Source organism: Bombina bombina, chromosome 10, assembly GCF_027579735.1.
Source record: "Bombina bombina isolate aBomBom1 chromosome 10, aBomBom1.pri, whole genome shotgun sequence".
In the NCBI taxonomy this organism is placed as follows: Eukaryota; Metazoa; Chordata; class Amphibia; order Anura; family Bombinatoridae; genus Bombina; species Bombina bombina.
Genome location: NC_069508.1, coordinates 32,381,382 through 32,397,215, shown reverse-complemented (window position 1 = coordinate 32,397,215; position 15,834 = coordinate 32,381,382).

Here is a 15,834-nt window from a genome sequence, read left to right as displayed (position 1 = left end):
ATACTATATACTACATGTGTGTGACATACTATATACTACCTGTGTGTGACATACTATATACTACCTGTGTGTGACATACTATATACTACCTGTGTGTGTCATACTATATACTACATGTGTGTGACATACTATATACTACCTGTGTGTGTCATACTATATACTACATGTGTGTGACATACTATATACTACATGTGTGTGACATACTATATACTACCTGTGTGTGTCATACTATATACTACCTGTGTGTGTCATACTATATACTACATGTGTGTGTCATATATATATACTACATGTGTGTGACATACTATATACTACCTGTGTGTGTCATACTATATACTACCTGTGTGTGTCATATATATACTACCTGTGTGTGACATACTATATACTACCTGTGTGTGTCATACTATATACTACATGTGTGTGACATACTATATACTACATGTGTGTGACATACTATATACTACATGTGTGTGACATACTATATACTACATGTGTGTGACATACTATATACTACCTGTGTGTGTCATACTATATACTACCTGTGTGTGTCATACTATATACTACATGTGTGTGTCATATATATATACTACATGTGTGTGACATACTATATACTACATGTGTGTGACATACTATATACTACATGTGTGTGACATACTATATACTACATGTGTGTGACATACTATATACTACCTGTGTGTGACATACTATATACTACCTGTGTGTGTCATACTATATACTACATGTGTGTGACATACTATATACTACCTGTGTGTGTCATACTATATACTACATGTGTGTGACATACTATATACTACATGTGTGTGTCATACTATATACTACCTGTGTGTGACATACTATATACTACCTGTGTGTGTCATACTATATACTACATGTGTGTGACATACTATATACTACCTGTGTGTGTCATACTATATACTACATGTGTGTGACATACTATATACTACATGTGTGTGACATACTATATACTAACTGTGTGTGACATACTATATACTACATGTGTGTGACATACTATATACTACATGTGTGTGACATACTATATACTACATGTGTGTGACATACTATATACTACCTGTGTGTGTCATACTATATACTACCTGTGTGTGTCATACTATATACTACATGCGTGTGACATACTATATACTACCTGCGTGTGTCATACTATATACTACATGTGTGTGACATACTATATACTACATGTGTGTGACATACTATATACTACATGTGTGTGACATACTATATACTAGATGTGTGTGTCATACTATATACTACCTGTGTGTGTCATACTATATACTACATGTGTGTGACATACTATATACTACATGTGTGTGACATACTATATACTAGATGTGTGTGACATACTATATACTAGATGTGTGTGTCATACTATATACTACATGTGTGTGACATACTATATACTACATGTGTGTGACATACTATATACTACCTGTGTGTGTCATACTATATACTACATGTGTGTGACATACTATATACTACATGTGTGTGACATACTATATACTACCTGTGTGTGACATACTATATACTACATGTGTGTGACATACTATATACTACATGTGTGTGACATACTATATACTACCCGTGTGTGTCATACTATATACTACATGTGTGTGACATACTATATACTACATGTGTGTGACATACTATATACTACCTGTGTGTGTCATACTATATACTACATGTGTGTGACATACTATATACTACATGTGTGTCATACTATATACTACCTGTGTGTGACATACTATATACTACATGTGTGTGACATACTATATACTACCTGTGTGTGACATACTATATACTACATGTGTGTGACATACTATATACTACCTGTGTGTGACATACTATATACTACATGTGTGTGACATACTATATACTACATGTGTGTGACATACTATATACTACCTGTGTGTGTCATACTATATACTACATGTGTGTGACATACTATATACTACATGTGTGTGACATACTATATACTACATGTGTGTGACATACTATATACTACCTGTGTGTGACATACTATATACTACATGTGTGTGACATACTATATACTACATGTGTGTGACATACTATATACTACCCGTGTGTGTCATACTATATACTACATGTGTGTGACATACTATATACTACCTGTGTGTGTCATACTATATACTACATGTGTGTGACATACTATATACTACATGTGTGTCATACTATATACTACCTGTGTGTGACATACTATATACTACATGTGTGTGACATACTATATACTACATGTGTGTGACATACTATATACTACCTGTGTGTGACATACTATATACTACATGTGTGTGACATACTATATACTACCTGTGTGTGACATACTATATACTACATGTGTGTGACATACTATATACTACATGTGTGTGTCATATATATATATATATATACTACCTGTGTGTGACATACTATATACTACATGTGTGTGACATACTATATACTACCTGTGTGTGACATACTATATACTACATGTGTGTGACTATATACTACATGTGTGTCATACTATATACTACCTGTGTGTGTCATACTATATACTACCTGTGTGTGTCATATATATATACTACCTGTGTGTGACATACTATATACTACATGTGTGTGTCATACTATATACTACCTGTGTGTGTCATATATATATATACTACCTGTGTGTGACATACTATATACTACATGTGTGTGACATACTATATACTACATGTGTGTGACATACTATATACTACCTGTATGTGTCATACTATATACTACATGTGTGTGACATACTATATACTACATGTGTGTGACATACTATATACTACCTGTGTGTGTCATACTATATACTACATGTGTGTGACATACTATATACTACCTGTGTGTGTCATACTATATACTACATGTGTGTGACATACTATATACTACATGTGTGTGTCATACTATATACTACATGTGTGTGACATACTATATACTACCTGTGTGTGTCATACTATATACTACATGTGTGTGACATACTATATACTACATGTGTGTGTCATACTATATACTACCTGTGTGTGTCATACTATATACTACATGTGTGTGACATACTATATACTACCTGTGTGTGTCATACTATATACTACATGTGTGTGACATACTATATACTACATGTGTGTGACATACTATATACTACCTGTGTGTGTCATACTATATACTACATGTGTGTGACATACTATATACTACATGTGTGTGACATACTATATACTACATGTGTGTGACATACTATATACTACCTGTGTGTGACATACTATATACTACATGTGTGTGACATACTATATACTACCTGTGTGTGTCATACTATATACTGCATGTGTGTGACATACTATATACTACCTGCGTGTGTCATACTATATACTACATGTGTGTGACATACTATATACTACATGCGTGTGACATACTATATACTACCTGTGTGTGTCATACTATATACTACATGTGTGTGACATACTATATACTACATGTGTGTGTCATACTATATACTACCTGTGTGTGACATACTATATACTACCTGTGTGTGTCATACTATATACTACATGTGTGTGACATACTATATACTACCTGTGTGTGTCATACTATATACTACATGTGTGTGACATACTATATACTACATGTGTGTGACATACTATATACTACCTGTGTGTGTCATACTATATACTACATGTGTGTGACATACTATATACTACATGTGTGTGACATACTATATACTACATGTGTGTGACATACTATATACTACATGTGTGTGTCATACTATATACTACATGTGTGTGACATACTATATACTACATGTGTGTCATACTATATACTACCTGTGTGTGTCATACTATATACTACATGTGTGTGACATACTATATACTACATGTGTGTCATACTATATACTACATGTGTGTGTCATATATATATACTACATGTGTGTGACATACTATATACTACCTGTGTGTGTCATACTATATACTACCTGTGTGTGTCATACTATATACTACATGTGTGTGACATACTATATACTACATGTGTGTGACATACTATATACTACCTGTGTGTGTCATACTATATACTACCTGTGTGTGTCATACTATATACTACCTGTGTGTGACATACTATATACTACCTGTGTGTGTCATACTATATACTACATGTGTGTGACATACTATATACTACATGTGTGTGACATACTATATACTACATGTGCGTGACATACTATATACTACATGTGTGTGACATACTATATACTACCTGTGTGTGACATACTATATACTACCTGTGTGTGACATACTATATACTACATGTGTGTGACATACTATATACTACATGTGTGTGACATACTATATACTACCTGTGTGTGTCATACTATATACTACATGTGTGTGACATACTATATACTACATGTGTGTGACATACTATATACTACCTGTGTGTGACATACTATATACTACCTGTGTGTGACATACTATATACTACCTGTGTGTGTCATACTATATACTACATGTGTGTGACATACTATATACTACATGTGTGTGACATACTATATACTACCTGTGTGTGTCATACTATATACTACATGTGTGTGACATACTATATACTACATGTGTGTGACATACTATATACTACCTGTGTGTGACATACTATATACTACATGTGTGTGACATACTATATACTACCCGTGTGTGTCATACTATATACTACATGTGTGTGACATACTATATACTACATGTGTGTGACATACTATATACTACCTGTGTGTGTCATACTATATACTACATGTGTGTGACATACTATATACTACATGTGTGTCATACTATATACTACCTGTGTGTGACATACTATATACTACATGTGTGTGACATACTATATACTACCTGTGTGTGACATACTATATACTACATGTGTGTGACATACTATATACTACATGTGTGTGACATACTATATACTACCTGTGTGTGACATACTATATACTACATGTGTGTGACATACTATATACTACCTGTGTGTGACATACTATATACTACATGTGTGTGACATACTATATACTACATGTGTGTGTCATATATATATATACTACCTGTGTGTGACATACTATATACTACATGTGTGTGACATACTATATACTACCTGTGTGTGACATACTATATACTACATGTGTGTGACTATATACTACATGTGTGTCATACTATATACTACCTGTGTGTGTCATACTATATACTACCTGTGTGTGTCATATATATATACTACCTGTGTGTGACATACTATATACTACATGTGTGTGTCATACTATATACTACCTGTGTGTGTCATATATATATATATACTACCTGTGTGTGACATACTATATACTACATGTGTGTGACATACTATATACTACATGTGTGTGACATACTATATACTACCTGTATGTGTCATACTATATACTACATGTGTGTGACATACTATATACTACATGTGTGTGACATACTATATACTACCTGTGTGTGTCATACTATATACTACATGTGTGTGACATACTATATACTACCTGTGTGTGTCATACTATATACTACATGTGTGTGACATACTATATACTACATGTGTGTGTCATACTATATACTACATGTGTGTGACATACTATATACTACCTGTGTGTGTCATACTATATACTACATGTGTGTGACATACTATATACTACATGTGTGTGTCATACTATATACTACATGTGTGTGACATACTATATACTACCTGTGTGTGTCATACTATATACTACATGTGTGTGACATACTATATACTACATGTGTGTGACATACTATATACTACCTGTGTGTGTCATACTATATACTACATGTGTGTGACATACTATATACTACATGTGTGTGACATACTATATACTACCTGTGTGTGACATACTATATACTACATGTGTGTGACATACTATATACTACCTGTGTGTGTCATACTATATACTACATGTGTGTGACATACTATATACTACCTGCGTGTGTCATACTATATACTACATGTGTGTGACATACTATATACTACATGTGTGTGACATACTATATACTACATGTGTGTGACATACTATATAGTAGATGTGTGTGTCATACTATATACTACCTGTGTGTGTCATACTATATACTACATGTGTGTGACATACTATATACTAGATGTGTGTGACATACTATATACTAGATGTGTGTGACATACTATATACTAGATGTGTGTGTCATACTATATACTACATGTGTGTGACATACTATATACTACATGTGTGTGACATACTATATACTACATGTGTGTGACATACTATATACTACCTGTGTGTGTCATACTATATACTACATGTGTGTGACATACTATATACTACATGTGTGTGACATACTATATACTACCTGTGTGTGACATACTATATACTACATGTGTGTGACATACTATATACTACATGTGTGTGACATACTATATACTACCCGTGTGTGTCATACTATATACTACATGTGTGTGACATACTATATACTACATGTGTGTGACATACTATATACTACCTGTGTGTGTCATACTATATACTACATGTGTGTGACATACTATATACTACATGTGTGTCATACTATATACTACCTGTGTGTGACATACTATATACTACCTGTGTGTGACATACTATATACTACCTGTGTGTGACATACTATATACTACATGTGTGTGACATACTATATACTACCTGTGTGTGACATACTATATACTACATGTGTGTGACATACTATATACTACCTGTGTGTGACATACTATATACTACATGTGTGTGACATACTATATACTACCTGTGTGTGACATACTATATACTACATGTGTGTGACATACTATATACTACCTGTGTGTGACATACTATATACTACATGTGTGTCATACTATATACTACCTGTGTGTGTCATACTATATACTACCTGTGTGTGTCATATATATATACTACCTGTGTGTGACATACTATATACTACATGTGTGTGTCATACTATATACTACCTGTGTGTGTCATATATATATATACTACCTGTGTGTGACATACTATATACTACATGTGTGTGACATACTATATACTACATGTGTGTGACATACTATATACTACCTGTGTGTGTCATACTATATACTACATGTGTGTGACATACTATATACTACATGTGTGTGACATACTATATACTACATGTGTGTGACATACTATATACTACCTGTGTGTGACATACTATATACTACATGTGTGTGACATACTATATACTACCTGTGTGTGACATACTATATACTACATGTGTGTGACATACTATATACTACCTGTGTGTGTTATACTATATACTACATGTGTGTGACATACTATATACTACATGTGTGTGACATACTATATACTACATGTGTGTGACATACTATATACTACATGTGTGTGACATACTATATACTACCTGTGTGTGTCATACTATATACTACATGTGTGTGACATACTATATACTACATGTGTGTGACATACTATATACTACATGTGTGTGACATACTATATACTACATGTGTGTGTCATACTATATACTACATGTGTGTGACATACTATATACTACATGTGTGTCATACTATATACTACCTGTGTGTGACATACTATATACTACATGTGTGTGACATACTATATACTACCTGTGTGTGACATACTATATACTACATGTGTGTGACATACTATATACTACCTGTGTGTGACATACTATATACTACATGTGTGTGACATACTATATACTACCTGTGTGTGACATACAATATACTACATGTGTGTGACATACTATATACTACCTGTGTGTGACATACTATATACTACATGTGTGTGACATACTATATACTACATGTGTGTGACATACTATATACTACCTGTGTGTGTCATACTATATACTACATGTGTGTGACTATATACTACATGTGTGTCATACTATATACTACCTGTGTGTGTCATACTATATACTACCTGTGTGTGTCATATATATATATATATACTACCTGTGTGTGACATACTATATACTACATGTGTGTGTCATACTATATACTACCTGTGTGTGTCATATATATATACTACCTGTGTGTGACATACTATATACTACATGTGTGTGACATACTATATACTACATGTGTTTGACATACTATATACTACCTGTGTGTGACATACTATATACTACCTGTGTGTGTCATACTATATACTACATGTGTGTGACATACTATATACTACATGTGTGTGACATACTATATACTACATGTGTGTGATATACTATATACTACCTGTGTGTGTCATACTATATACTACATGTGTGTGACATACTATATACTACATGTGTGTCATACTATATACTACCTGTGTGTGTCATACTATATACTACCTGTGTGTGTCATATATATACTACCTGTGTGTGACATACTATATACTACATGTGTGTGTCATACTATATACTACCTGTGTGTGTCATATATATATACTACCTGTGTGTGACATACTATATACTACATGTGTGTGACATACTATATACTACATGTGTGTCATACTATATACTACATGTGTGTGACATACTATATACTACATGTGTGTGTCATACTATATACTACATGTGTCATATATATACTACAGTACATGTGTGTGTCATACTATATACTACATGTGTGTGACATACTATATACTACATGTGTGTGACATACTATATACTACATGTGTGTGACATACTATATACTACATGTGTGTGACATACTATATACTACATGTGTGTCATACTATATACTACATGTGTGTGACATACTATATACTACATGTGTGTGTCATACTATATACTACATGTGTCATATATATACTACAGTACATGTGTGTGTCATACTATATACTACATGTGTGTGACATACTATATACTACATGTGTCATATATATACTACAGTACATGTGTGTGTCATACTATATACTACATGTGTGTGACATAGTATATACTACATGTGTGTGACATACTATATACTACATGTGTGACATACTATATACTACATGTGTGTGACATACTATATACTACATGTGTGTGACATACTATATACTACATGTGTGACATACTATATACTACATGTGTGTGACATACTATATACTACCTGTGTGTGTCATATATATACTACATGTGTGTGTCATACTATATACTACATGTGTGTGACATACTATATACTACATGTGTGTGTAACATACTATATACTACATGTGTGTGTCATACTATATACTACCTGTGTGTGTCATACTATATACTACATGTGTGTGTCATACTATATACTACATGTGTGTGACATACTATATACTACATGTGTGTGTCATACTATATACTACATGTGTGTGACATACTATATACTACCTGTGTGTGACATACTATATACTACATGTGTGTGACATACTATATACTACATGTGTGTGTCATAATATATACTACATGTGTGTGACATACTATATACTACATGTGTGTGTCATATATACTACCTGTGTATGTCATACTATATACTACATGTGTGTGACATACTATATACTACATGTGTGTGTGTCATTTATACTACCTGTGTGTGTCATACTATATGCTACATGTGTGTGACATACTATATACTACATGTGTGTGTGTCATACAATATACTACATGTGTAATACCTGATCATGTGCAGCTTGTGCTATCTGACAGGCCCCTGCATTATAGTAGTACAGCTCTCATCTGTGTGTCATACTATATACTACATGTGTGTGTCATACTATATACTACCTGTGCGTGTCATACTATATATTACCTGTGTGTGTCATACGATATACTACATGTGTGTGTCATACTATATACTACATGTGTGTGTCATACTATATACTACATGTATGTGACATACTATATACTACGTGTGTGTCATACTATATACTACATGTGTGTGACATACTATATACTACATGTGTGTGTCATACTATATACTACATGTGTGTGTCATACTATATACTACATGTGTTATACATGATCATGTGCCGCTTGTGCTATCTGACAGGCCCCTGCATAATATGTGTGTGATTGTGCTGTGTGTAACTGTCATACTATATACTACCTGTGTGTCATACTATATACTACCTGTGTGTATCATACTATATACTACATGTGTGTGTCATACTATATACTACCTGTGTGTCATACTATATACTACCTGTGTGTGTCATACTATATACTACCTGTGTGTGACATACTATATACTACCTGTGTGTGACATACTATATACTACATGTATGTGACATACTATATTCTACATGTGTGTCATACTATATACTACATGTGTTATACATTATCATCTGCTGCTTGTGCTATCTGACAGGCCCCTGCATAATATGTGTGTAATTGTGCTGTGTGTAACTGTCATACTATATACTACATCTGTGTGTCATATTATATACTACATGTGTGTGTCATACTATATACTACATGTGTGTGTCATACTATATACTACATGTGTTAAACATGATCATGTGCCGCTTGTGCTATCTGACAGGCCCCTGCATAATATGTGTGTGTGATTGTGCTGTGTGTAACTGTCATACTATATACTACATGTGTGTGTTATACTATATACTACATGTGTGTGTCATACTATATACTACATGTGTGTGGCATACTATATACTAGATGTGTGTGTCATACTATATACTACATGTGTGTGTTATACTATATACTACATGTGTGTGTTATACTATATACTACATGTGTGTGACATACTATATACTACCTGTGTGTGACATACTATATACTACATGTGTGTGTCATACTATATACTACATGTGTGTGTCATACTATATACTACATGTGTTTGGCATACTATATACTAAATGTGTGTGTCATACTATCTACTACATGTGTGTGTCATACTATATACTACCTGTGTGTGTCATACTATATACTACCTGTGTGTGTCATCATACTATATACTACATGTGTGTGACATACTATATACTACCTGTGTGTGACATACTATATACTACATGTGTGTGTCATACTATATACTACATGTGTTATACATGATCATGTGCCGCTTGTGCTATCTGACAGGCCCCTGCATTATATGTGTGATGGTGCTGTGTGTAACTCTCATACTATATACTACATGTGTGTGTCATACTATATACTACATGTGTGTGTCATACAATATACTACATGTGTAATACCTGATCATGTGCAGCTTGTGCTATCTGACAGGCCCCTGCATTATAGTAGTACAGCTCTCATCTGTGTGTCATACTATATACTACCTGTGTGTGTCATACTATATACTACCTGTGTGTGTCATACTATATACTACATCTCTGTGTCATACTATATACTACCTGTGTGTGTCATACTATATACTACATGTGTGTGTCATACTATATACTACATGTGTGTGTCATACTATATACTACCTGTGTGTGTCATACTATATACTACATGTGTGTGTCATACTATATACTACATCTCTGTGTCATACTATATACTACCTTGTGTATAATAAAATACTTATGTTTTTACTTTTACATTAGTCTGGTGTTGTTGTGGTAATCTCCATATCAGTAACCTTAGGGCAGCTGAGCCCCCCTCCCTCCCTTCTTTGCTCCAGTACAACTCCAGCTGAGGAGAATCAACACTCTGGGAACACCGGATAGAGGCAATACAACCAACAAACCACAGCGCTGACTACATCCAGTACAGACCTGCCACACAGCCAGCTGGTTTGCTGTAAATACCAGCCTGCCTCTGCCGGCACAAGAGAGTGCCGCCCTGTTTGTGAGTACCCTTAATCTGTTGCTTATTGGATTCTCTTGGTTTTTTTGACCTACACATGTGGCGCCTCTGTGTTTGTTCTTATCTCATCTTTACATATATACTACCTGTGTGTGTCATACTATATACTACTTGTGTGTGTCATACTATATACTACCTGTGTGTGTCATACTATATACTGCATCTGTGTGTCATACTATATACTACCTGTGTGTGTCATACTATATACTACCTGTGTGTGTCATACTATATACTACATCTCTGTGTCATACTATATACTACATGTGTGTGTCATACTATATACTACATGTGTGTGTCATACTATATACTACATGTGTGTGTCATACTATATACTACTTGTGTGTGTCATACTATATACTGCATCTGTGTGTCATACTATATACTACCTGTGTGTGTCATACTATATACTACCTGTGTGTGTCATACTATATACTACATCTCTGTGTCATACTATATACTACATGTGTGTGTCATACTATATACTACATGTGTGTCATACTATATACTACATGTGTGTGTCATACTATATACTACGTGTGTATCATACTATATACTACATGTGTGTGTCATACTATATACTACATGTGTGTCATACTATATACTACATGTGTGTCATACTATATACTACATGTGTGTGTCATACTATATACTATGTGTGTATCATACTATATACTACATGTGTGTGTCATACTATATACTAAATGTGTTATACATGATCATGTGACACTTGTGTTTTCTGACAGGCCCCTGCATAATAAGTAGTACAGCTCTCACATGTGTGTGTCATACTATATACTTCATATGTAATACATGATCATGTGACGCTTGTGTTATGTGACAGGCCCCTGCATTATAGTAGTACAGCTCTCACATGTGTGTGTCATACTATATACTACATGTGTGTGACATACTATATACTACATGTGTGTGTCATACTATATACTACATGTGTGTGTCATACTATATACTACATGTGTGTGACATACTACATACTACATGTGTGTCATACTATATACTACATGTGTAATACATGATCATGTGCAGCTTGTGTTATCTGACAGGCCCCTGCATATAGTAGTACAGCTCTCACATGTGTGTGTCATTCCTATATACTACATGTGTGTGTCATACTATATACTGCATGTGTGTCATACTATATACTACATGTGTAATACATGATCATGTGCCGCTTGTGTTATCTGACAGGCCCCTGCATATAGTAGTACAGCTCTCACATGTGTGTGTCATACTATATACTACATGTGTGTGTCATACTATATACTGCGTGTGTGTCATACTATATACTACATGTGTAATACATGATCATGTGAGGCTTGTGTTATCTGACAGGCTCATGCATTATAGTAGTACAGCTTTCACATGTGTGTGTGATACTATATACTAGATATGTGTGTCATACTATATACTACATGTGTAATACATGATCATGTGTAGCTTGTATGTGACAGGCCACTGCATAGTAACGCTCATGTGTGCAATGGAACAGTTTATCATACTATATACTAATTGTGTAAAACATGACCCTGTGTAGTCTGGGTCTGTCAGGCTGCTACATTGTTACACTGCTCTCCTATGTTTGTTGTGTTGTTGTACACTGTATCATAGTAAATACTACATGTTTGTGTGTTATATGATTATACACTGCATGGTTATGTACTACATGATTATACACTGCATGGTTATGTACTACATGCTCATACACTGCATGGTTATGTACTACATGCTCCTACACTGCATGGTTATGTACTACATGATTATACACTGCATGGTTATGTACTACATGATTATACATTGCATGGTTATGTACTACATGATTATATACTGCATGGTTGTGTACTACATGATTATATACTGCATGGTTATGTACTACATGATTATACACTGCATGGTTATGTACTACATGATTATACACTGCATGGTTGTGTACTACATGATTATATACTGCATGGTTATGTACTACATGATTATACATTGCATGGTTATGTACTACATGATTATACACTGCATGGTTATGTACTACATGATTATATACTGCATGGTTGTGTACTACATGATTATACATTGCATGGTTATGTACTACATGATTATACATTGCATGGTTATGTACTACATGATTATACACTGCATGGTTATGTACTACATGATTATACACTGCATGGTTGTGTATTACAGGATTATATACTGCATGGTTATGTACTACATGATTATACACTGCATGGTTATGTACTACATGATTATACACTGCATGGTTGTGTACTACATGATTATATACTGAATGGTTATGTACTACATGATTATACATTGCATGGTTATGTACTACATGATTATACATTGCATGGTTATGTACTTCATGATTATACATTGCATGGTTATGTACTACATTATTATATACTGCATGGTTGTGTATTACATGATTATACATTGCATGGTTATGTACTACATGATTATATACTGCATGGTTGTGTACTACATGATTATACATTGCATGGTTATGTACTACATGATTATACATTGCATGGTTATGTACTACATGATTATACATTGCATGGTTATGTACTACATGATTATGTACTACATGATTATACACTACATGGTTATGTACTACATGATTATACATTGCATGGTTATGTACTACATGATTATATACTGCATGGTTGTGTACTACATGATTATACATTGCATGGTTGTGTACTACATGATTATATACTGCATGGTTGTGTACTACATGATTATACATTGCATGGTTGTGTACTACATGATTGCATACTGCATGGTTGTGTACTACATGATTATATACTGCATGGTTATGTACTACATGATTATACATTGCATGGTTGTGTACTACATGATTATATACTGCATGGTTGTGTACTACATGATTATATACTGCATGGTTATGTACTACATGATTATACACTGCATGGTTATGTACTACATGATTATACACTGCATGGTTGTGTACTATATGATTATACACTGCATGGTTATGTACTATATGATTATACACTGCATGGTTATGTACTACATGATTATACACTGCATGGTTGTGTACTACATGATCATACACTGCATGGTTGTGTACTACATGATCATACACTGCATGTTATGTACTACATGATTATACACTGCATGGTTATGTATTACATGATCATACACTGCATGGTTGTGTACTACATGATTATACACTGCATGGTTATGTACTACATGATCATACACTGCATGGTTGTGTACTATATGATTATACACTGCATGGTTGTGTACTATATGATTATACCCTGCATGGTTGTGTACTACATGATTATACACTGCATGGTTATGTACTACATGATCATACACTGCATGGTTATGTACTATATGATTATACACTGCATGGTTGTGTACTATATGATTATACACTGCATGGTTGTGTACTACATGATCATACACTGCATGGTTGTGTACTACATGATCATACACTGCATGGTTGTGTACTACATGATTATACACTGCATGGTTGTGTACTACATGATCATACACTGCATGTTATGCACTACACAGTTATATATTACGTGTGTGTGTGTGTACTATATGATCATATAATATGTGGCTTTGTAGTACATTTGTATACCTTACATGGTTATGGATCACATGATTTCTTATATCACATCAAAGTCAGTTACACAATACACGCTGTATATATGTACACTACATGACTGCGCTATATGGTTATATTAATACATGTTGTGCTTTACATAGTTATATTACATGGTTGTAAAACCATACTAATATTACATGGTTTTATATTATAGGGCTGTATGACATTATACAAGTTCATTAGCGTAGTAGGTACAGACAAAGGCGTTCTGACAATTTCATGCTCTGTGTAACCATACAAACATGTGTATATGCATTATTTAACTCTGAATGTCGTGATTCTCCACTGTCCCCAGAGATGGGAGTTGATCTTACAGGATTGACAACCCTGACCCTGCAA